This window comes from Xyrauchen texanus, chromosome 14 (assembly GCF_025860055.1).
Source record: "Xyrauchen texanus isolate HMW12.3.18 chromosome 14, RBS_HiC_50CHRs, whole genome shotgun sequence".
NCBI lineage: Eukaryota > Metazoa > Chordata > Actinopteri > Cypriniformes > Catostomidae > Xyrauchen > Xyrauchen texanus.
Genome location: NC_068289.1, coordinates 45,334,357 through 45,360,488, shown reverse-complemented (window position 1 = coordinate 45,360,488; position 26,132 = coordinate 45,334,357). Strand labels below are relative to the sequence as shown.

At 41.8% G+C, this 26,132-nt stretch overlaps 1 pseudogene; it reads right to left on the bottom strand.

Annotated features, from left to right (window-relative positions):
• The window catches only part of LOC127654628 (ceramide kinase-like protein), a 79,794-nt pseudogene that overhangs the window by 3,689 nt on the left and 49,973 nt on the right, over positions 1 to 26,132 (bottom strand).

The following is a 26,132-nucleotide window of genomic DNA, read 5'->3' as shown; positions in this document are numbered from 1 at the left end:
CCCAAAGACAGATGCTCAGTTCTTAGGTTTACCCTACCACTACCTTTAATCAGAGTAATTATGTGCTGATTAGTCCAGTTAGGTGGCTTTGACCTTAGGAGTCTGATCCAACCACTGATTCCAATCTTCAGGATTACATCGGCCTACACTACCCAGCTTCAGGCATGGAAATCCCACGACATGCACCAAAAAACAGTCAGGAGACTCCGTTGGCCTTGCGTGTTCCTGACACACTAACCTGGTCTCAAGGTTTTACAGTCTATCTTTGACATCAGCTACTGAGCCCATCTTACAGTTTTTGCTTTTAGGGCATATATATAGTCTGCATAAATTTAAGGATTGAGGGCAGTACATAATTTGTAAATTATAAGAATCTAAAACAAGGACTGGTGTTGGATGGGGCAGATTTGTGGGTAATCGATCACTCCCATTAAGATCAACAAAGCTGTCTACACTGCAACAGCCTGCTTTATTGGTTATGGTAGAAGTTATCTAGTTTTGTTGCGTTGTGATGATTGGTAGCAAAATAGCATTATTATACGTGCATTAGGGTAAATACATTTCTAAATAACATTATTGACATAACATTAAAAACATTAGTATCTTGAATATATGGTTACATTCTTGTTGACAACATTCTTATTATTTACAATATATCTTTTTTAAATGTATATACAGGCATCCCTTGCCTATGAGGCATCCCTTGCCTCTGATTGAGGGGTACAATTGAAATCATTTGGATGGAGTTGATCTGTAGTTCTGACCTGGTGTTTGGAGCCAGGCCTCTGGGGGCAATGGAGCACAGACAGGGAATAGCCATGATGCTGACATTCAGGTAGAGACCTTCTCTGGTCTGCCAGGAGTCATCCTCACCTAACACAGATTTTTAACCACCATATGTATGCACATAGATACATTAAACTCTATCGAGTGAAGCATCTGCTTTTGCGTTGTCAATGATTACCAACAATTCACATGACATGACGTATGCAATGTTTGTCTTTGCAAAAACAGGTCCAAATTTGTACTAAAGTTTTCACATACAGTATTATTTTATCTAATTAATTATGTCTTTTAGAGCAGGGGCTTTCAAACTGGGGTCCCCCATGGGGCCACAAGGGGGTGCTAGGGGGTCCCTGGATTTTTTTTAAATAAAAGTGTAAAAATGCAGGAAAGAAAAATGTACATTAGAGAAATTTGTATTATTATGGTTTCATTCTGCTTTCTAAACATAAGAAAAAAATTGGTCCCACTTTATATTAGGTGACTTTAACTACTATGCACTAACATTAAAATATGTAAAATACAATATATTTACTGTGCAACTACATGTTATTCTGCAAAATTCTCACAAGATTTATATTTGCTGCTGCTGAGGTTAAGGTACAGGTAGGTACAGGTAGGAGTAGGGGTAGGGGTAGGGTTAGGGTTAGGGTTGGGGTTAGGGTTTAGAGTTAGGTTGTAGGGTAAAGGTTAGGTAACAGTGGAAGTACATATTTAATTAAATGCATGTACTTTAAATGCAAGTACAATGCAACAACACATATGTACCTAAGAAAAACATTGTTTGAAATGCTTAAGTACGTAATCGTTAAAGATACCTAATATAAAGTGGGACCAAAACATTGTACCTTTAGCTGTCACCTTTAGCTAGCTCACATATCCGTGGCTCCTTGATACTGAAAAGTTTGTACTAATTTGCAGTTGTAAAGCAACAAGAAATGTAAAAATAAAATTCAAAGTTATGAAGTGATCTTGAATGCCTCTTTAAGATATATATTTATATCTACCTAGTTATATTTGATCTTTGTCCTGTTTTTTTGGTTGGTATTGTATGCTCTCTCTATAAAAAGTAATTGTCAACATGTCGCTTTAATAAAAAAAAATAAAATTTAAACTATGCCCAGTGGAATGTCAGATGGGTGGATGTGCATGACGCTAGCATTAAGCCCTGACACAAATCTTTTTAAATCGCATTATAGTTATAAAGATCATTATACATTTTTGTATGGATGTTCATGTTATATGACTATAAGGTGGTTATACAGGTTTAGAATGATATGACGGTTACAGAATTTTCATTTTGGGGTGTTTTGTTCTTTAATGTGAAGGCAGATACACATATGTGGGGTAGGCTAGTGGTGCAAGATTTTCAAACACTTACTTCTAATTTAGCAGTACTCACAAATGTCTCCTCCATCTCTGTATGGTTTATCTCTGTGATGTGTTTTAGTAGTGCATGACTATTATGTCCAATTGAGAAATAATGTAGTTGTATGGCCTTCTCACTGTGTGAGGCAGTCTGCCCAGCATCAGCTGGGTGACCTTCAGCATTTTGGCTTCTTTCCATTGGCCAACTACAATAAAAAAATAAAACGAATAGCTCTTTGGCTGAAATGTATTAATCATGGACAGTGGTTCCATGTGTTTGAAATGAGTTTACTTAACTTAAAATTACTATGTAATCTCAAACAAACACATTGTGTTGAAAAAACCAAGATGAATTGGGTAAGCCTCAAATAAATCTCTTTTATTTCTTGATGTATTAACTAATGAATGTGATTGTTAGTATGCTAAATACATGATGTTTGAAGCACTACAGAGTGTAGTTTAATAACTATGCTATATAGCACAACATTTGCTCAATGACATTTGCTTCATGTGCACCATCTACCTGTCCTCATCATTAGTTCAACTCCACTCTTCAACATAATGGTAAATCCCAAAACTCCAACATAGCAAAACATTAAACAATAAGAAATATCCCCCTTTACACGAATTTTGCACCAAAAAACCCCCCAAAATAACACATAATTTTAACATTTACTCTCCATATCGAATCCCATGCTAAGCATGCTGGGAAATGGAAATCGCCTGCCCATTTTCATTAATGCTACATTAGCACCACAAAAAGTATTAATGTAGTCCCAACTCAGATGGATTAAGTAAACTACCATTTTACAAATTTAAATGGCTAGAACACATCAATTTGTGACTAAATGTTAACATTGTGTTGCTTTAGCTAATTTTAACTACGTAAATTGAACGAGTCAAGCCATTTTTATTTGTATAGCGCCTTTCATAACACACATCGTTTCAAATGTATATTCTTATGTATAGTAAGTCATGGTTTAAAATTATTAAACTAATTAAGTGTTAAGGGACAGTGTTTAAACAAAGATTTTGTATGAACTGTAAGATTAATGACTAATGTCTTTCAAGTTCATCCTGGATTAACTGCAGAAGTTCACATAGATTCATTGTCCTTGTTAATTGGCTGATGAAGGCTTTTGTTGGCAATTGATGGTCTATGTATTCCATTTCAAGAGTGTAGTCCATCAATAGGCCGAGGTGATGCAGGCAAGATCAGTGAGGTGCATCGCAGTTCAACGTGATCGGTAATTTCGGTGAGGTTCGGTGTGGTCCATCCTAAGTCCAAGGTTCAGACAATGGCATATGAATTATCCATGTCCCACGAGAAAACAAACATGTTCAATGGACTGTTAAATTTTATTGGATTTTTTGACACATTATGGTGATGCCTCCTAAAAGTCTATAAGCAGCAGATGTAAGCAAAAGTTTACATTTGTTCTCCATTTAGTTTCATTTGTTGTCTAGGAAACAATTGAGATATTAAAGATATCTCATTTGTGATTTTTCTCTCATATGGGATACTTCTAAGAATGAGTGCCTATGTGTGCTATGCCAGACTGGTCTGAGACTGTTTCGAGATTTGATAGAGCACCAGCCAGATCCTTGAAGCCTACCAGATGAGAGCGGGCTACAGATGACAACACAACTGAGTAAAAGAGATGGCTTACTTGAGGTTTGCCAGTGTTTTAATGAGAGCGAATTCGCAGCGCTGGCTGGGTGGCATCCAGTGGTGTTTCTCTGCCAGTGCAAGAGTCCGCCACCAAAACCAAACATGGCAGAAAAAACAAACCTCACCAGACGACCAATAGAGCTAAAATGGCACATATCTACAGGCTGACGATGACCTAAAACAAGATAAAATAACACAGTCAGTACACAAAGATACCAGGTACACCATGACACTGCTCTAAAAAGAGTACGAAGAACAAAAGTGACCACTTCACAAACGATAAGCCCAAGGGGCAGTCAGAACCCATTACAGTTAGTTCCAGAACCTAGTGGGCTGCCTATTAAGATATCATTGGTGTGCTATCAATGTGAAGGCTGTTATAAAAGATAGGCAGCAGAGTTAAGTGAATCCCTTAATGCACTGTGATGAACTCAGTGGAAACATTTATGGTGGTTATATAAATAAAATTCATGGTGGATATACAGTTTTATTATATTTACTATTTACATTAAGTAAATAGTATGAAAATTGTTTACTATAATTAAGAACTGGTTTTTTTTTAAAACATGCTAATTCCAAACTGAAATAATTAGTGAGTCTCCCGTGGGCTTCATGTAAGAAATGTATTTATATGCCGTAGAGAGTAGGTCCAAATCGGTTACTTGTGAGTTCCGATTTTAGTTAGAATGTTATCATAGGCCACATCCACACTAATCCGTTTTCAGTTTCGTCATTTAGTGAAGTATGAGATGAGCGTTAATGAGAGCAGAATTGAAACGCTCCATTTTCATTGGAGGAAAATGCCGTTCTAATGTGGATGCGAGCAGAGTATGTGAGTAGAGCGGAGTGGGAGGGGAGCGAGGAGTGGACCGACATGATTTTGCCTGGAGCAGGAGTGGGTTTTTAAAAACATCGGAGCGTCATTGTTTTCTCTCGCTCCAACAGCACTCCACTAATGGTCCATCACGGGCACAGCACCATTTAATGGCACTTAATGTAGTAATTCACCATGTGTTAAGCAGTGTTAAACACTATTGGCATGAAGGAAAGATGGAATTTCTGATAAAACCCAGAAAGAATGTGATAAAATAAAATATTAATTTAAAATCTAGCAGCACTCAGTAATGTTCAACCTCCAGCGAGAAGGTTACTTTCCCTTTCTGTTTTCACGGTCCCTATTATTGAGTTAGGCTTGCGGTAAAGCTTGACTTAACTACATACTTTTGTCTCATCTTTTTATTCTTACGTCAACTGGCATAAAGTGAAAATTAATGACGGGATGACGAAGGACAACACTAGTGGGGAGGTGATTGCCACGATCAAATGTTTGTTGTGAAATCCTAAAAGACACGTCCAAAAAACATGATGATTATCCGTTCACATGTCGAGAGAAAATCTGTTGTGATATTAAAAAGCATATTGAAATAACTTCACAGTGGAGAGGTAGTTAGGCGCTAATTTTGCCATGGAGCGAACATGGTGCAGGGTTTCTCTAATCCATGATTGCAGAACGAGCGAGGAGCGGGAAATGGACAATCCGGAGTGAAACTGTTGTGGTGTGATTAAAGAAATCTTTGAGCGCGGATGTGAAATTGTTGCCGCTACACTCCACTCACATACTCTGGATGAGAGACATAAACATAGCAAAATGTATGCATTTTTAAATGAAAATGCAATAGGCCAAATCCACACTTATCCGTTTTAATTCGAAAACTCTATTTTCAGTTTCTTAATGATGTCTTTCTTTTCCAGAGTATGCCTTAAGCATTAATGAAGAGCGGTGTCGAAACGCTCCATTTTCGAAGTAGGAAAATGCTATTGTAGTGGAAATGAGAAGTTTTAGTGTTGATGAGAGGTTAAAACACTGCAAAATGTATGCGTTTTTATTAAATGAAAATGTATTAGGCGATGTCCACACTAATCCTAGTTCATTTGAAAACTGTTTTAAGTTTCTTAATGTTGTCTTTTTCTATGCATCAGTATTGTATGTATCAAAATTCACTTTTACATGGTGTTTGTACTGTACAGAAATGTGAGTCGGCAGTGTGTGTACACAACCACCCTACAATGTTAAAAGTCCTCTTTCTTATATTTCTATTAATCAAAAACAGTGTGTCAGAATGAATGGTTTTCGTTTCTGCTCTAACATGACATCACTTTAGAGCAGTCCTCGCCCACGACTGGTGACGGACTCCACCCTATTATCATAGATCCTCCCCTAAGTGATCTACACACAGTCTGCCATTCTCTTTTACACACTGGAGCAGATACAGTGAGAAGAATAATGTCTCAGCTTCGTAAGCATCATTTCTGCTTTTGGCTGTAAAAGGGAACATAAGAGTCTTCATGTACTCCCGGTAACAGAGCCACTGAAGACGCAGTGGACAAGTTTTGTTTTTGAAGGAAATGTGCCCCAAAACATACAAAAATGTGTGTATGTTTGTGCAAATAATTTTACACCGGACTACTTTATGAATGAGTGTCAATGTAAGGCAGGATTTTCAAAAATGTTTATTCTCATGCATGGATCAGTACCAACTGTTTGTGTTCCAGCTTTATATCCTGAAGATTCTAAGTATTGCACTTTATATTTTGTGAATGTATGCAAATCACCTTTCCGAATGTGCTTGTTTGCTGATTCCACAGCTAATGCAGCTTAAGTTACCATTGTTTCATATTGTTTTCACGGAGACCAGATATACATAGATATATATTCATACATGGCTGAACCCTCCAGAATTTATGCCGTCAGTCATATTGGTTCTGATTTGTTGTTGCTGTAGTAACCGAAGCAAGAGCTGTAAAGGCACAGCCCTCTTCTGGAAAGGGGCGGGGAGCAGCAGCTCATTTGCATTTAAAGAGACGCACAAAATCAGCATGTTTTTGATTCCACCCAAAAAAAGGCATTTACAACATGGTATAATAAATTATCCGTGGGGTATTTTGAGCTGATACTTCACAGACACATTCTGGGGACACCTGAGACTTATATTACATCTTGTAAAATGGAGCATAATAGGTCTCCTTTAATGTAGAGTGAAACGCTCTGTTTTCGGTGTGGGAAAAAGCCATTCTAGTGTGGATGAGAGACATAAACATACCAAAATGAATGCAGTTTTATTAAAGTATGAGGCCAAATCCACACCAATCCTTTTGAATATGAAAACTCTGTTTTCAGTTTCTAAATGTCGTCTTTTTCCAAAGTAAGCGTTACGGGTTAATGAAGAGCGGTATTGAACCGCTCCAAATGCCTCAAAGCCAAAATATGCGGTAATGGAGAGCGTTTTCAAAATTATATCAATTATAGTTATATATTAAGTGTCAATTCTAATTCAATGTCAGAGTAAGTACAGATTGACTGTGGTTCTGGTGTTCCATTGGAGGGGTACAGTCCCTGCAACCCACCACATTCCTGACCTCCTTCTGTCTCCCCATGCATAAACACTCCCTGCTCATGAATTATTCATTGGATCCTTCCAGTTGGCATTATTCACTTGCGTAAATATTGCTTAATGAGCAAAGAACAAGCCCTATATTGGTCCTCCTAAATAGGCATTACGTTTCCATTCGTGTGAAGTGTCTTATGCGCTGATGTTTCTGTTTTGCCTCGCAGTGACAAAATCCAGACATTTTATGAAGAAAAGAAAGGGGAAAACACTGCTCATTGTTTTTATTCAAATTACTTAACATAAGGTCCCTAATGTGACTTGTTCGCACGAGCATGTCGGAATTTCTTTTAAGGAAAAGTTGTCTTTTGTTGAGCGGATGCCTACACTAAGCTCAGTGGTTCGTACAGAGAGCCACTATGTTTTGATGGAGTAATTAATCACGCCGGTAAGAGGATGTTTCTTAACATACCTGCTGAGATAACGAGTGTACCACAGTGCTCAGAGAAGGTGCCAATCTTGACGAACAAAAGAAATTCAACACTCATCTCAAAACTCGCACCTCATTTTAGTCAAAAGCTATGAGTTACACTACCATATGGCTCAGTTCTTAAGACTTAATGATGAGACACATTTCCTCACAAGCGGAGGTCAGTTCCGGGTTAATCATCCAAGTTTGCAGCCAAGAGAGAAAAGAAAGTAATGAAAGTGTCATTGCCACAACATCTTAAATTCTGTATTGTGTTTAATAGAATTTAGTGGTGGAAATTTTTTGCATTTTTGAAATAAAATGGTATTATAGGATGTAGCTAGGAATCAAATTTAATAGCTTACAATTAATGTACACAATATATACACAATTTAGTGACAATATTTTCCCAGTTTTTGCATAATTTGGCAAAATTACAGATTGATTGAAAATACTGGCCAATAAAGAATATTCTAGCTCAATATTTCAAGCGTGCTATTCAGTGACGCATTTTTTTTTTCAGCTTGGTTAACAAGTACACTAACATTTGAAAAAAAAAAATAACATTAGTAGGGGAAAAATTGTCCATTTAAAGAAATATTGATTGAAATAATTTTCACTCAATAAATATTGAAATAATAAAATCTATACAGGGCTCCCACATCTACAACAGGGGTCCCAACTTGTCCTGGAACACCTGGAAATTTGCAATGCAATTTTATAGTGATGGAAAAGTCCTGGAAAATTTGAAAAATAACTTAATAGCTTAATAATAATTATTGATATTGTCACTTCCTGCGGCTGTGCATTGAGAAACTACATCAAAGTTTGACTGTCATGAACCCTGTACCGTACATTCTTTGCTCGTCTGCTGCCATCTCATCTTGTTCTAACTAAAGAGTATAAGTATTGATATAGTGCAAAATATGATTTTTTTGGGTTAAAAATTTTCTGTAGTGCTAACTATAAAAATATTTGAGTTGTAAACTTTAGGCAATGTCAACTGTCTGACTGCTTCAAATTAATTCACACCCAGAGGTGATAGCATGATTATGCTGCCTTTACACATTGGGATGTGAAAACATTATTAATAATTACACAATCAGAGTCCGCTTATGCTGCAGTTACTACATTGTGGCTGTTATGAATGCAGACGAGGGCAGACAAGGAGTGGGATCTAAATGCGGGTTCTTTATTTACTGAAGTGAGTGAACACAAAACAAGCAGGAACAAAAGAAAACATCCACGATGGGAAAAAAACTGAAACTAAAACACGAACACATCGGAGGAACACAGAAACTAGGGAAACACAGCAGGAAGAAAACACGGCAAGACAGGCAACAGAGCAAACATGGGAACATCCAAGGCAGTGAAACATACATCAACATTCAACGATCGACAAGGAGTGGAGAACAGACAGGGTTTATATACACAGACACAGGATGATCACAAACGACAATCAGGTGCGAACAATGACAGAGTGCTGACAGTGATGAGGGCCGAGAATTGTGGGAAGTGTAGTTTTAGACAAAGACTAGTGAAACGCGGGGCAGACAACAGGGAATCGTAACAGTGGCAGGGCGGAGGGCAGGGCCGGGTCGTGATCCAACACACCCGGTCCCATATTAGTCTAATCAAGCCTCCGTGAGGGATAAAGATCGACTGCAGAGGATCGTGCGAGAGAGAGAGATTTACGGAGTTTACGGACATGTCCGTCATGTGTGTGTCTTTTGTTTTAGTTTATTATTAAACTATTATTTATGTTGGAAAGCCGGTTCTCGCCTCCTTGCCCATCTAAATCACTTTACACTGGTGCCGAAAACCCGGAAGGAGGAGGGATACGCCGTAGTAGAGTTCTCGCCACTACCATCCACTCCAACGGAGCAGCCGCGGCCATCTGCCGGGGGACGCCGACCGCGAGGGGAGAAGGGTCTCCTAACCGACCGCTTGGAGCGGTCAGGTCCCCTACCAGCCGCTGAAACACGGCGGGGTTTGAGACTGCCGACTGCGAGCGGGGAGGGGCTCGCTGCCGACCGCCTGGAGCAGGAGAACCGCTGCCAGGGGCGGGGGTTCCCCGAGAACGCGGCAGGGCGTTCCGTCCGCCAGGGGCTGGAGGTCTGCCTCTGATCCGCCCGGAGAGGCGCGGCTGTCGTCGAATAGAGGGTGGAGGAGTGGCCGAGGAACAAGCTACAGCGTATCGGAGAACTGGCTAGTAAGAGTATTTTTTTTCATCTCTCTCTCCTCTCTCTCTCTCACTGCCGCTCTGCATTGGCCTTTTCCCTCTCTTTTAAATTTTTCAGTGTTTTTTGGGGGGGTACTACACTGTTACAGGAAGTACCCCCCCAGTTTAATTATTTCTGTTTCCCTACCCTTGTCCCCTCCCTCGTCCAGGTAGACGGGGATGACCTGCCTGCAGACGGGGCTTAGGGCACGCCCTCCTCCAGGAAAAGGGGGGGGGGGGGTGTACGTCATGCTGGGGGCTCCCCAGCCTGAGAGAACGAGGGAGGAATGTGGCAGGGCGGAGGGCGGGGCCGGGTCGTGATCCTACACACCCGGTCCCATATTAGGCTAATCAAGCCTCTGTGAGGGATAAAGGCTGACTGCAGAGGATTGTGCGAGAGGGCGAGATAGTTTACGGACATGTCCGTCATATGTGTGTTTGTCCTTTGTTTCAGTTTATTATTAAAATATTATTTATGTTGACAAGCCGGTTCTCGCCTCCTCCTTTCCATTGATCCCTTTACATACATATAGGGCACTATGATTTCCACAATGTGGGAAAACATGGACGGAATCACTAATACCAGTCATAAAAATGGCATTAGCTATAAAACACAGAATTTCAAGGAATTTTAAATACAGTATTTGGAACAATACATTTTTGAATGCCCAATTAATCAAATAAAAATCAGGATATGTCCTTGTTTAGTTATTAAATTTCAAAATGCTGCAATTTAATTAAATAACTATATAATCTGCTATTAATAATGTTCTGCGTGCATCAAAATTAAAATGTGAAGCCGCCACTCATACCCTGAAAAAATCATCATGATCATCACGTGTGCTCTGTGTGTGTGTGTGTGTATGTGTGTGTGTGTGCAGATGACAGAAAGCAGAGCACTCTGAAGTGCACTTTGAAGTGCACGTTTGTTTACACTTCACGTGTTCACACTTGGCAGGTTTGGTTTGATTAAAACGAACACTGGTGCGATTGCTCTGTTAGTGTGGTTCATTTGAACAAGTGTGAACGCTGCCACCCGAACCTTGGTATGCACCAAACAAGCGGACCGAGACCGCCTGAATAGTGGGTCTCGGTCCGCTTCCAAACAAACTCTGGTGCGGTTCGATTGATATATGAATGTAACATGGACCAAAGACATCTAAATTGACCAAAAACAGGAAGTAGTTTGCCTAATACTGACCTCAAGCATACCTGGTTCTTCTTATCAGAGGAGCTATGTTGCCCATAACTGTTCGGTACAGGCGTCAGAACCGCCATCAGCTGTCCTTGCAGCATATCTTCATTTGTGTGTGTAACGGAGGAATTCCTGGCACTGTTTTGACTCCTTTACACATTTTATTAGCTCTTCATTTGTTCTCAGCAGGTAACAATACCACCATGTATACATATATAAATAAAACGAGCGCATTTCGCCCAGCAGCCAGCATTTTTTGGGATGATCGGCAAGTTCCGTCAAAAAATATATGTCATAAAAGTTGTCCAATCTGGTTGTGATTTTTTCTTGATGCCTTTGATTTTGTATCATTAGGTTCGGTGTTAAAAATGCAAGTGTGAACGTTAAGCGAACCAGGGTTAAATGTATAATTTTCTTTTTTTGGTCCGGACCAAGAGGATCAAGAGAACCAAACTACAAGTGTGAACACACCCTTAGTTTAATTTGACTTTCATATAAGAAAAACTAAAGAAAATAACCAAAAGAAATCTGTTAGTTATAATAAAAACCAACCCCTGCGGCATGAAATTATCCAAAGTTGAGGAAACACCCTACTATTTTGATACTTGATTTTTCAGGTCATAGTATACATTTGGTTCAGAGGTGTATATGGTGGTAGGCCTACTGGAACAGGTGTCAGATTTAAATCTGGCTTGTTCCGAAACAAATGACGCCCTGTTTTAACCAAACAAGGAACTAGGGTTAAAGCCTGTGATGAAAAAAAATAATAATGTATCAGTAATCCACATAGAACAATGAATCAATGCATCACTTAACAAATAATGTTATTAACTCACACAACTAAATAGGCAATTCTATTGTGCGGTTCCGATTGTGTTCATCTTAACCGTAATTCCGTTGTAAATCAACATTTCTGCCAGTATGTAGTATTCTTTTTCTTTTTTTGGAGGACGCAAGCTTAGCTTGTGCGTGTAATCCCCTGACACAAGCCAAATCCGCTTGTCTGTTAAGCTAAGCCCAGGAGAACTTGCACAGTCAACACAATGGCCCAGACATATTGGTGCTAACTTCAAAAACCCATCAAAGACAGACAGACAGACAGACAGACAGACAGACAGACAGCTCAATTGCAGTTAGAAACATGCTCTATTAAAGCCAAAGCGAACACATTCCCAGCCAATGTAACACTTCCAAAGACTGCCCTTGGCCACATCAAAGAAGCCTCACGTTCATGGCGGGCCTTTATGGGTGATTGACGACAGACGTATCTCCGTCTCTCCTGGGACTGTCTCTCGTTCCATGGGACCAGTTAACCAGGATCTCTGGAGCTGGAGAGGCAAAGCGCATGCAGAGGGCTTGTCTTCTCTGAGCCCCCATAACAACAGCCTATGCACTCCAATTAAACAGCAGATTATACAGACCCACCGTATGCTCTGCCATTGGGATGTATGAGAGAGATAGAGAGAGAGAAAGAGAGAGAGAGATTTCTAAAGTGTGAAAATTAAACCATTGCCCCTGCACAAATAACAAATCACAAATCTCATTTACATAATATCATCATGTATATTTTTGCTCTGTTAAGTCCCATGGTTCTTCAATGCCTTACTGTTACTGGAGAGGCAGCTGTAAGGCTGTTAGGCAAGAGATGGCTACAAGCTCATGCATGAAGGAGTGTGTGTCTGAGAAAAAGAGATGAAAGGCATATCCATGATAATGTGCATGGCTACAGTCACTGCCACCACATCAGTAGAACCTATGGAGGAATAATGAAGCACATTTTAGAAAATTAAATCATTACTCCCTTCTGCAGAAGCTCTGAAATTTCATTCATGTTCACGTTAAAAAATGGCATGTTTCACAGCAGGTTTGATGTCAATTAGTGTGTTTACATGCATACCAATACATTAATAACTATTACAAATCTATTTCAGTTTTTTACAATAAAGCGGTGTTTACGTGAGACTTGAAATCATCAGGTTTTTCTCTGCTTTTGACATTAAATTGTAAATAGACATGCGCACAACACTTATGAACATTGTATAAGCCTGTAAGAACAAGCTGTTTACATGCAATCTAAAATCGACGTACCGTAATGGGCAAAAATATATGTGTGGCAATCTTTGCTTACACCATTTATGACCTTACCCTGATAAAGGAAACCCGTTTAAAGCATTTACACAACCACACGTTGTCGACATTAAGATCGTGCATGAAAGCTCACTCATTGACGCCAGAAAGCCCTTGGTTCTCATGTGTTGTGACTAGAATACAGTGTTGGGGAAGCTACTTTGAAACTGTATTTTGACATGCTACAAGCTACTCATAATTTTAAGTAGTTAGGCTACAATCAAGCTACTCTTTTGAAATAGAAGTTAGCTACTCAAAATGTTACTATCAAAAAGTAGCTAGCTACATTTAAACTATTAATGAGGCATTTGTTTTAAATGTTACTATCAAACCAATAATATTAATAACAACATTTCACTAATGATATTTATTAATTAAATACATTTAAGATGTTTAATTGAATATATTAATGAATATTAACATTAATACAGTTAATAATGTCCATAAAATATATATATATATATATATAAAAAAAAAATTATTTAATACTATACTTCACACTTTTCAGTCCTGCTGTGGCCAGGTGTAGCCTACTACCAAAATATAAAATTTTTATGACAAACTCTCCTTGTGCTGGCATTTTTTGTTCTTTTCACATAATATTTAGTGTGGATAATACGTGAATAAACGCTTGTTCCCTTTACAAAAAGCTTCACTACGATGTTGCGCTGCTAAGCGCTACGGGGAACAGCTTTAGCTGTAAGCCGAGCTGAATAATGTGTGGAACACGTCAATGAACATTGACCGGAATTTATAGCCTCGGCTGATGTAATCATTAGATGCACCTGAGGCCAGGCTATAAATGGATACGTCACCAGGTGTCGTCAGAAACTCTTTTTTCAGAGCGATTCTGTTTCTGTGTGTTTCACAAACCCTGTCAAAACTTTCTTTCCTCTGTTAGAAGTTAGAATCAGTTAGGCAGTGTGCAGTGAACGTTGTTCTCTTCTGTTTAGAAAAAGAGAGAATGACTGAAAGCCGCAAACTGTGCATGTTCCCCTCTTCTCCCTCTATAGCTGAAGAGGACACACATCAGTTTTTGCTCTGTTTGTTTGGGGGTAAGAGCACGCTGCTCTCGCGTTGCAGCAGGGCGGGTGCGAGCACTGCGATTTGCTTTAACAGGCAGAGTGCGTCGTGCTCGCCTCGCTTGCTTCCGGGAGTCAGCACTCACGAAAAAAAAAAAAATAGTTCGTGGGGCTCTTGCATGATTTTGGCTGAGGAGCAAGAGACGGGTTGATCCCTTTCTCTCACTCTCTCCCCAAACCCAGCTGGTCCTTCACACATGATCTCGTCGCTCCTTCGGATCATGAGGTGGATCGCGATTCTTTTCCCGCCTCTGAGCTTTCCGTCCGCGATAAAAAATCTACGGAGGAATTGCTCGATGTTGTTACTCGTGCGGTTGCCAGATTGGACTGGCCACGCGAAAAAGAGACCCCCAAATGTTGAGGCACGGCGGTATTCAGTGATGCCGCCGGTCGAAGAGACGCTTGCGGGCTATCTCTCGCCGGGCTCGGCATCGTCACTTAAGAAGCCCTCTCTCCCCTCAAAGCCTTGTAGGACAACCTCCACTTTAGTGGGAAGGGCTTATCAAGCAGCAGGTCAGGCTGGTGCTGCTCTGCACACTATGCTGTTTTACAGGCGTACCAGGCTGACCCCCTGGACGACCTGAGTGTGGGTTCTGCGCTTGACGAGCAAGCCGCAGACCCGCCTCGGTCCTGACTGAAGGGAGGCTCAAAAGCAAAGCGTGGCGAGTCGTGCTCCTCCTCCCAGGGATTGGGGACAGTCTCGCCGCCCTCGCCAGCCCCGAAGCAAGACCCAAGAGAAAACCCTGACGGTCTTGCACCTAGATTAGGGGGTAGCTCCCCTCGGGACGGGGCGCGTGCTTCACTTCACCCCTCCCGGTACCCCCTCAAAGCCCCTCCATTCCCGCCACCTCTTGGTGTTTCGGGTTGCAGAGGCTTCCTTCAAAATTGGGTGTTTTCGCTGTTCCTGCATTTTATTCAGGACGCGAAACACCCGACAACCCCTCAACAGGAAGTGTTCAAATATAATATCCATCTCAGAGATCCTGGCAGCGTGGAAACTCCTGCCGGATATATTCTTTTCTGTGGGTCTTATAAGGGCGTCAGGATTTAATTCACTCGCCGCTTTTCCGTGTTTCAAAGGCGTGTTCTCACTACCGTAAACCGGATTTCTTTTTTTGTAAAAACAAAAGACTCAATCTCCTGGTTAAAGGGGCCATGGTATGTGTTCCCCTTCCAGAGAGAGAGTTAGGTTATTATACTAAATACTTCCCGTTACCCATGGAGGGTGAGGGGTGGCATCTGGCTTAGATCTTAAAGCTTGAACTACCAGTGGGTGTTCAAGTCCAAGATGATGCCTGTCAAGACGGTCGTGTCTCAAGCCCTACAACTCGTTTGGCTGGTCACCATCGATCTTATGACGCACTTCTATACTTCATTTAGAAGTTCTGCCACAACATGGAAAGTTCCTGAGGTTCACTTCCGGGGGCAAAGCCTTCCAGGGTCAGGTGCTTTCACCCAGCCTAGCCCTTTTTACCCGCACATTCACAATCCATGATGTAGCGCTGGCTCCTTGCGACTCCGGGGCATCTGCATTCTGAATTATGTAGACGACTGGCTGATCCTAGTGCAGTTCCAGGAACTTGCAGTTCAGCACAGGGACATTGTCTTAGCTCATCTGTTTCTCTGGGGTTGAGGCTCAACGGCAAGAAAAGCGTCCTCTCTCCCACTCAGAACACTGTCAATCGGGGCATTGTATGGAGTTCAATCACAATGCGGGCACAACTGTCTCCCGCTAGTATTGAGTCCATTCAGATCACCCTGAGTAAAGTCAGGCTAGGTCAAGTTTGCACTGTTATCAGTATCAACGATTTCCAGGTCTCAGGGCGAACGCGTCCACTGTGATCCCTCTGGACCTTCTGCTCATGAGACCGTTTTTGTTGTGGCCAAAAGCCAGGGGATTTCTTCCAAGGGCCAAAACCCCTAGGCTAAATAGGGTTACATGCCTCAGGCTTCGTTCCCTTTCTATGTGGTTCAGACCCCGGTTTTCTGCCTTGGGTCCCACTCTAGGTGCGTCTTGTTGTCGCAGACTGCTAACGACAGACGCCTCCCTGACGGGCGGGGTAGCGGCCTTAAGTGGTCGTCCAGCTTAAGGGGATAGGAGGGTCATCAGCTCGGTTGTCACAGTCACTGTCTCGGGTTGATGGCTGTATTTCTGGCCCTGAAATACCTCCTCCTGAGGCTGCCATGTCTTGGTGCGGGTGGACAATACAGCGGTAGCCTCTTACATAAATCATCAAGGAGACCCACGTTCTTGTCAGCTGTATTTCTGACACGTCGGATTCTCCTTAGGGTCCAGGGTAAGCTCCTGTCACTCAGGTCAGTTATATCCCTGGATGACCGTATACGGGAGCAGATTTACGGTCCAGACAGAAAATACCAACGGGGGAGTTAAGAACTCCACCCTAAGGTAGTAGTTGCCCAGAGTCCACCAGCAAGGGTTTTTGCCTCTTACTTATAGCACTGCGCTGGCCGAACAGGGCTTGGTTCTCGGAGATAATCTCTTCCCTCGACGGCTCGCCTTGGGCGATTCCGAACAGGAAGGATCTTCTATCTCAGGCACAAGGCAATATTTCATCCCTGCCCCAAATTGTGGAATCTTTCATGCTTGGCCCCTAAGGGTACCAACTGAGGGACACAGGGCTTTCTCCTGAGGTTATCGAGACCTTTTTTAAATGCCGGGCTTTTTCCACTTGGAACAAGTTTGGGTGAGATCTTAGGGCAGAAGAGGACCTCTTCGCCTCTATGAATAGCGCAATGTCTCCTCTACTTCTCCCTGAAATCACCCAGTCCCCTTGGGTCTGGACGTTAAGACACATACATGACCCAGAGTGCGTCTGTATGCATTTTTTTCCCCGGTTTCTCTGCTCCCAGGAGTCTTGGCCAATGTTCACCAGCAAGGGTCTTGCCTCCTACTTATGGCGCTGCGCTGGCCGAACAGGATATGGTTCTCAGAGTTATTATCTCTCCTCTACGGTTCGCCTTGGTCGATTCCGAACAGGGAGGACCTTCTTTCTCAGGCTCAGGGGACATATTCATCCCCGGCCTGAATTGTGAAACCTTTCATGCTTGGACCCTGTAGGGTACCAACTGAGGTTCGCAGGGCTTTCTCCTGAGGTTATCGAGACCATTTCAACTGCTAGGGCTCCCTCCACTTGGAACTGATCTGTGTATATTTTACAGGGCAGAAGAGGACCTCTTCGCCTATGTTGATAGCGCAATGTCTCCTCTACTTCTCCCTGAGTCAATAACCCCCCCCCCCGGGGGGGCTGATCGTGGTGGCGAATACATGGCACTAATGTGCCTGCATGCGTTTCCTTCTAATAAGTTCATATTACAGAACCAGCTAACTGCCAGTTTGCTTCAGTTTTGGAGTCTCTGTAGAAAGAACTGTCAGCGGGCACTTGCCTCACCACTGCCAAGTTCTATGTGGCCTCCACTTCGGTTTGCCACGCCTCGGTGGGCGGGTGGGCATCCTTGCTAGGACCTCTTCATAGGGTAAGACCCCCCTTTTTTAAAAACCTCTAGAGTCAGCGTTTGGTAGACTTCTGACTCTCAAGATGGTTTTTCATATGGCAATTACTTCTCTAAGGACACTTGGGTACCTACAGGCTCTGTCTCTTTTGCCGGCCTGTTTTGAGTTGCCCCAGGTAGGACCAAAAGCATTCTTTGCACCCTCACCCTGACTACCTGCCCAAGGTGCCTTTCTCGACCCTTGGCCAGTCATTCTCTAAGCCTTCTGCTCCCTGCCGTTTGTAATGCCGGAGCAGCTAAAGACTACTCAGACTTTGTCCAGTCTGTGCCCTTCAGAATTATGTCCACCGCATTTGCTAGTGACCTAAAGTCAGGGCAGCAGTTCTTCACTTTGAAGCCGTGACCGGGTTGTCACTTTGGGTGAGGGACCTTACTGCCTGGGCCTACGAGGCGTGCGGTCAAGCTTCGCCAGTAGGTTTTAGGGCGCACTCTACGAGAGGGCTCTCCTCCTCTAAAGCCTTGGCTAGAGGTCTCCCTCTGCAGCAAGTTTGTGGTGCGGCAGGTTGGTCCTTTCCGCGCACATTCATTAAACTTTTATAGTTTGGATGTTCTTGCCACTCTGGGCTCTTATGCCCTTGAGTTGACACCGAACAAGTTTGTGGTGCGGCAGGTTGGTACTCTCCGCACACATTAATCAAAGTTTATGGTTTAGATGCTTTGCTACTCCGGACTCTTATGTCCTTGAGTCGACATCTCAGCCCATGCCTAAACAAGTTTGTGATGCGGCAGGCTAGTCCTCTCCGCTCACATTCATCAGTTTTTATGACAAGTTTGTGTTGCGATAGGGTTCTCTTCGCACACATTCATCGAACTTTATGGGTTAGATGCTTTGCTACTCTGGGCTGTTATGCCCTTGATTCGACATCTCAGCTCATGCCTGAACAAGTTTGTGATGCGGCAGGCTGGTCCTCTCCGCTCACATTCATCAGTTTTTATGACAAGTTTGTGTTGCGATAGGGTTCTCTTCGCACACATTCATCGAACTTTATGGGTTAGATGCTTTGCTACTAAGGGCTCTTATGCCCTTGAGTCGACATCTCAGCTCATGCCTGAACAAGTTTGTGATGTGGCAGGCTGGTCCTCTCCGCACACATTCGTCAAAATTGAATGGTTTAGATGTTTATGCTACTCCGGGCTCTTATGCCCTTGAGTCGACATCTGAAGCTCATGTCTGAGACCTCTTGCGTTTTTGTGAGTACACTGCACAACCGTAGGGGTCCGGACAGCCCCAAGTGTGGCGGCGTGGGTATTGCGTTCCCCGTAGCGCTTAGCAGCGCAACATCGTAGTGAAGCTTTTTTTAAAGGGAACGTCTCGGGTTGCATGTGTAATCCTTGTTCCCTGAAAAAAGCGGAACGAGATGTTGCGCTGCTTTGCCGCACTGGGACGTCCCAGGACTGCTCTTCAAAAAGAAGTATCTGACGACACCTGGTGACGTATCCATTTATAGCCTGGCCTCAGGTGCATCTAATGATTACATCAGCCAAGGCTATAAATTCCGGTCAATGTTCATTGACGTGTTCCACACATTATTCAGCTCGGCTCACAGCTAAAGCTGTTCCCCATAGCGCTTAGCAGCGCAACATCTCGTTCCGCTTTTTTCAGGGAACAAGGGTTACACATGTAACCCGAGACGTTTCTCCCCTCACCTGGGATCATGCTCATTTTATTTTCTAACTTTTTTGCCAGTGACATGCAAGTGCCAGCTTCACCGGTCACATACAGAGGTTGCTCTACAAATATTTTTTCACTTTGTTCAGGTCCAAAAAATTTGGAGGTATGGTCAGCCTATATTGTTGCATAATAATACATGCCATAAATTTGGCATTTCTTTCACCAATAATTGTATTTATTTTACATGAAAATAATGTTAAAATAAATTAAATGTTAAGAAATTGAGAAATAAAATAGTTCTGCATGATAGTAATTATTAGAGTAATATATACTGTATATTTATAAATATTATAATAATAATTCACTCGCTGCTCTCAATAATGCACAGATGATGAGAAGCGAAATAAACATATTTATAACAGAAACAAAATCCATCAAAAGGCAATATTAACTTTTTGAATTATTTTATTTAAAAGAGTAAAGGTAAATATGCTGTTGTGTGATCTGTTAAGAACAAAGTGACTGAAACATTCTTTATTACATAAAAGAATAAAATGCTGTTTGTGGCATGGGGGGCGTGGTCATGTGTCGGTCTGCCGGAGAGACCGACACATGACTAACCTTGAACCTACCTCATTGTCTCCTGACTCCTCCATCACTCCAACCAAACCAGTTTACAGTGGTGCCGAGAACCCGGGTTTGATTGGAGTGATGGAGGAGTCAGGAGACAATGAGGTAGGTTCAAGGTTAGTACTTTTAATGTTGTACTTTGTCACACACACAACGGTAACTGTCGTTACAATTATATTTCTCTTCCGACAGGGCACAGGTTTCCACTCTGGCTGTCGTGCTTCACGCACTCACTCTCCCCCTCTCTCGACATTTGGCGTCCCTTAAATGTCTCTCTCCGTATCACTATAACAAGACACAGGTGTTAGAGGTAATTACAAACCAGGTGACAAGCCTTACCGCTCTCTCTCTCTCCTGCAGACCGACACATGACCACGCCCCCCATGCCACACTGTTCTTTTATTATTTTCAGATTTACCTGCCCCTGTAATGGTAAACAAATTGTGGTTGCTCACTTTACATAACCAACAGACCATCTCTTCTTCTCCAAGTGAGCTGTAATAAGCTCTCAGTAGATGATGGTAAATCACTATATTTGTTTGTGATCTGCCATTACAAAAGAAGAAGATGACGCTGCCTGATTCTGATCAGCAGACAGAAATATGCTTCCAGATCGTTGGATATTTTGCCAGTAAAATTTTGGCTTCTACGCAATAAGGAAGGCTATTATTTATAATCTGACCAACATGTAGCCTTTGGTCACGCTACACCGCTACTTGCTTGAAAAAGTAGTTTGTTACTGGAAAAGCTACTCTGTTTTAAAAGCAGCTGAGCTACGGTCAAGCTACTGAAAAATGTAGTTAAGTTAGTAGCATCGCTACATGTAGTTAGCTACTCCCCAACACTGCCAGATTAAATATGTAGAAAAAGAATATGGCACATAAATCTGATGCACCACTTTGCCAATTGCTGGAATGTGCCCCGATTTGTGTTTGACAGGCCTAAACCTAAATCAACCATGACTCTTAAACTTATTAAACTTTTAAGACTGATCAGCCTGCCAGGCACAAAGTTGGGGCACTTTGCATATGTCTGTGACTACATTTGTGGTTCAGTTATGATGTTTTTTTTGTGTGTTTTTTTCTCTGTCCTTTTTGGATCTTGACAGCTGTGGTCAGCTATCAACGGGAGAAGAGTTGCATAAAGTTCCTTTCATGTTCTGTAAAAAACACAACAGCATAGAATGGTTTGGAATGACAAAGAGGCGAGTAAATGATAACAGAATTTTCATTTCTGGATGAACTATTCCTTAAATGGATTTATACATCGCATAAGCAAAGAGCAATTTTATTTGGATACGTTCTGCTATCCAAGCAGGTGATTTTGAGATAATGTCTTTTCTCGTTAGACACACTCTGATGCTATCAGACCATCTAAATGTTGTGGCATATGGTCTCATGCTGTTTTCTATAGCGTCTATCCCTCTACAGACACTGTTTACTCAGTGACTGATGAGATTCCATTAAGAATGGCAACACAAACGTGAAAAAATGTTGCTTTGCTTTATTATAGTAGACTTTCTCCTCTGCATATCAATCGTTCTTGAGCACCTGCAATGGGCAATAGAATAGCAACCTGTCCATTCTATTTCTGTTTAACCAATCATGGCACACTTAGAGTGAAGAATCTACGCCTGAATCTAGAATGTGCACTAACTATGGACAATTTTCTTTGTTTCACTCATTTGCTCATGTTTTCCTTTTGGAGAATAGCAATATTAGGCAATTATTTCAATTTGAATGATAATTTTTGTATTCATTTATTCTAGACTACTGTTGAAAAAGCATGCACACTCCATACATTTATGGAATACTAATTTCAATGTACAATGATTTGGGATGCATACATTCTTGAATACGATCTAGGATGAACAGTGTGCGAATTGAGATGCAGAGTTGTTTTATAAACAGCAGCAGCTTAGCCCATCTGATGGGTGAGCTAGAGTTAATCATTACAGGATGAGGACTCTGTTAAAGGGCATTAATTTAAGTTAATATCACCTTGTGCCAATTAAGGCGGTTTACCTTGCTGGCAGCTTGCAAGGGGAGAACAGGTGTGTGTATTTGTACCGATTACTAACAGAGACAAACAGCAGAGAGAGAGACATGTCCTTGTTGGGTGAGTAGGCATTTCCTTTCATGCAGTTATCTGGCCGGTGTGTTTGCTCAGATCAACATGGTATGAAAGAAAATGTCTGTAAACGAGAACAGGACGGAAGTTTTGTATCAAACCGTTCCACCCTTTCTGATGATGACACACGGCGGCTGCAGCCAGGACTAAAATCACACATTCAAACTGAATTTGGCTACAAGTACAAATATCACTTCCCACCTACCAGGTCACTGGCTATGTTGTGATGATTTCAACACATAAAGCATGGGACCAGCTGCCACACATGCATGTACATTTTCTCTAATTTGAGAAAAGTTTTAGTTATAATTGCAAGGCTATTACCACTAAGGATTTTATTAATTTAAGGTGTTTGTTGCAACTGCCAGCTGTTATATTCCCAAAATATAGGAAACAGTGTAAACCTTATGGTGGCTCTGTTCCACAACCTAGCAAGTTGCCTTGCTGTAAACTGCCTACATAGGAAGTTGCATTTAAACAGCATCTTAACTTGAATGGAACTTTATAAGTGCCTCTTCTACACTGGAACGGAGTTTTCCTCCTCGGAAAACAGAGACTTCTGAAAAATGATCTCCATAACTGCATACTTTGGAGTATGATGACTTAAATTAGTGATACATAAAAATGAGGGGTAAAAAAATATTTTATTGTATTGTACAATATGACCCTCTTGATTTGATTTCATATGTATCGTACAATACATAAATAAGTACATAAGTGTGATTAAAACCAAGCAATCCAACATTGAGTGCTTCGAAACAGTCTCTTCCCCGGATTATTTGTCAAACAGTCAAACAGAGGTATTACGTCCTGGTCAGGTCGGCTACGAGTCATTTAGCACCAGGTTCTCCACAAACTTTCAGTGCGTGATGGGTGCTGGGCGGCACTCATTTGACCACGCCCTAAGCCCGTCTCGAACTGCTCTGCTCGCCGGGGCCTCGCGGGCCGGCTATCCCGGGCCAAACGGAGTCCCACGGCGCTGCGGTATCATTACGTTTAGGGGGAATTCAGACTTAGAGGCGTTCAGTCATAATCCCACAGATGGTAGCTTCGCACCAGTGGCTCCTCAGCCAAGCACACGCACCAAATGTCTAAACCTGCGTGCGGTTCCTCTCGTACTGAGCAGGATTACTATTGCAACAACACATCATCAGTAGGGTAAAACTAACCTGTCTCACGACGTTCTAAACCCAGCTCACGTTCCCTATTAGTGGGTGAACAATCCAACGCTTGGTGAATTCTGCTTCAAAATGATAGGAAGAGCTGACATTGAAGGATCAAAAAGCGACGTCGCTATGAACGCTTGGCCGCCACAAGCCAGTTATCCCGATACTACATTGTGCGACACTAGTGCGATACTTACATCTTCAGGATACAAAGCTGGAAGATGAACAGTTGGTACTGATCCATGCATTAGAATAATTTTTTTTGACACTCATTCATAAAGCAGTCTGGTGTAAAATGATTTGCACAAACATACACACATTTTTAGGGCACATTTAGTTTTAGTTTTGGGGCACATTTCCTTCAAAAACAAAACTTGTCCACTGCGTCTTCAGTGGCTCTGTTACCGGGAGTACATGAAGACTCTTATGTTCACTTTTACAGCCAACAACAGAACACTAATGATGCTTGCGAAGCTAAGACATTATTCTTCTCACTGTATGTGCTCCAGTGTGGAAAAAAAAAATGGCAGACTGTGTGTAGATCACTCAGGGGAGGATCTATGATAATAGGGTGGAGTCCGTCACCAGTCGTGGGCGAGGCCTGCTCTAAAGTGATGTCATGTTAGAGCAGAAACGAAAACCATTCATTCTGACACACTGTTTTCGATAAATAGAAATATAAGAAAGAGGAGTGGGTGGACTTTTAACATTGTAGGTTGGTTGTGTACACACACTGCTGACACTGTAAAAGTGAATTTTGCATAATATGCTTTTAATATGCCTTTAAACAAGATACATTTGATTTATCTTGCTTTATTTATGCAACACTGCATAAGATATTTATGTTTTACAGAGAACATATTTTTAACATGTGTATTTTGTCTTACTGTACTGGCAGAGTTTTTATAGTCATAACAAATGAAAAAATCTACCAGTGCTGAAGAAGTAATCCAAAGTATTTAACCTTGAGTAATCTGAATATGTTACAAATTACATTTTACAGCATGTGTTCTGTAATCTGTAGTGGAATATATTTAAAAAAAAACCATCCCAACCCTGCTTTTGGAAAAGCCTTCATGTCAAGCACACCTATCCTAATATCACTCCCAATCCTTAGCTGTGCTATATTGTATCAAAGTAAATGGTCTGCACTTATACAGCGCCTTTTTAACCTTAACGGTATTCAAAGCGCTTTACACTGCAGCTCATTCACCCATTCGCACATCAATGGCGGCAGAGCTGCCATGCAAGGCACTGGCCTGCCATTGGGAGCAACTTGGGGTTCAGACCCGTTCTACCACCTGAGCCACAGCCGCCCCCTCACCCGCAAAGTGAGTCTTAAATGGACAAATTTTTGTGGAAGCAATAGGTTTTAAGATGTAAAATAGGGAATGCTTGGTATACTGCCAATTAAAAGACATATAATGAATGTGTTTCATTCAGTCTCTGTAAGTGTGGTATCAAAATCTCATTATCTGAATGCTGAAACTACCATATCTTAAAAGGATCTGGAGATTGTTGCCCTGCTACTTAAGCCCTCCTGAGGTTTGTCAAACTGTTCTTCATTGTACATTGCAATGCATGTAAGCGCAGCGTAGTTCTAGCCGGAAGACTAGCAGCTGTACATCATTGCACCATTAGCTGGGTAATTCCCAGTCAATCCCATGTAAGCCGTTGCTTTATAAGTCTGCTCACAATCTATCACATTGCTGTTTCAGTGTGCTAACACGGCAACCTCCACCACCCCACCACCACCAGTTGAGTCCGGGGTAGGCTCCTCACTCCTGCCTCCTATCTCCGGCAGGATATGACCGTTCCAAGTACAACTTCTTCGGACCGCCAGACGGGGCCTACGCCAAAGAGAGACATTACTTTTCTGTTTTATATTCATCAAATAAATGTCATCTTAAATTTCACTCAAGTCTTCAAGTCTTCCTGATAGAAATGATTTTAAGTTGTTTCCAGTGTTTGGCATTGATTGTTTTGTTCATTTTTTGTTCGATGATGTTTGTATCACTGGTACCATGCGGTAACACTGTATTTCAAGGGTGCATCTGTCTCTCCCGCAAGGCTCAGAGCAACAGCCTGTGCCAACATCATCGCAAGTTCCATATATTACCAATCTCCATTCCAGAACCCTGTTGACGAATGGTGGTAGTGGCCAGATATTAGCAATGGGGGGGGGGGTGCGAGAAAGGAAAGGGGTTTAGAAAAAGGCAGAAATGTGGGGGGAGGGAGAAACAAAATGTCCTTGGAAGTGAGAGCACTTCTGCTGAACAATTAACTTAATTAAGCAGACAGCATGAATATTCATAAGGCACTTAATGTCTCCCTCATCCATGCAGATAAATGTGTTGCAATGACTCGCTAGTCAAGCATTTCTAAGAGTCTCGTGGAAACTGCACCAACATTTTGGTTCTTTGCCTGGAATATCAAAGAAATTAACAGTCCCCCTGAAACCCTTAAAAGCAGACAAATTAATTAGAAGCTTGCGATTTATATGCTATACGTATCGAGGTGTATATACTATGAAAGCCTTTAATTGGTCAGGGTGGTGCATTTGTGCATGTTTATCCTGCATTGTGTAAATAATGTTTTTGAAACACGGTTTGCAATTATGGGTTTATCTATAGAGAAGGCCATATTTGAGGAAGAAAACATTTAAAGTTTGTTCATCATATAATTAAGAGAAAAGCATGACTGTGTTACAAATACTGAGAGACAGAATCGTTAAAGAATGAAGAATAAAATAATTAAAGA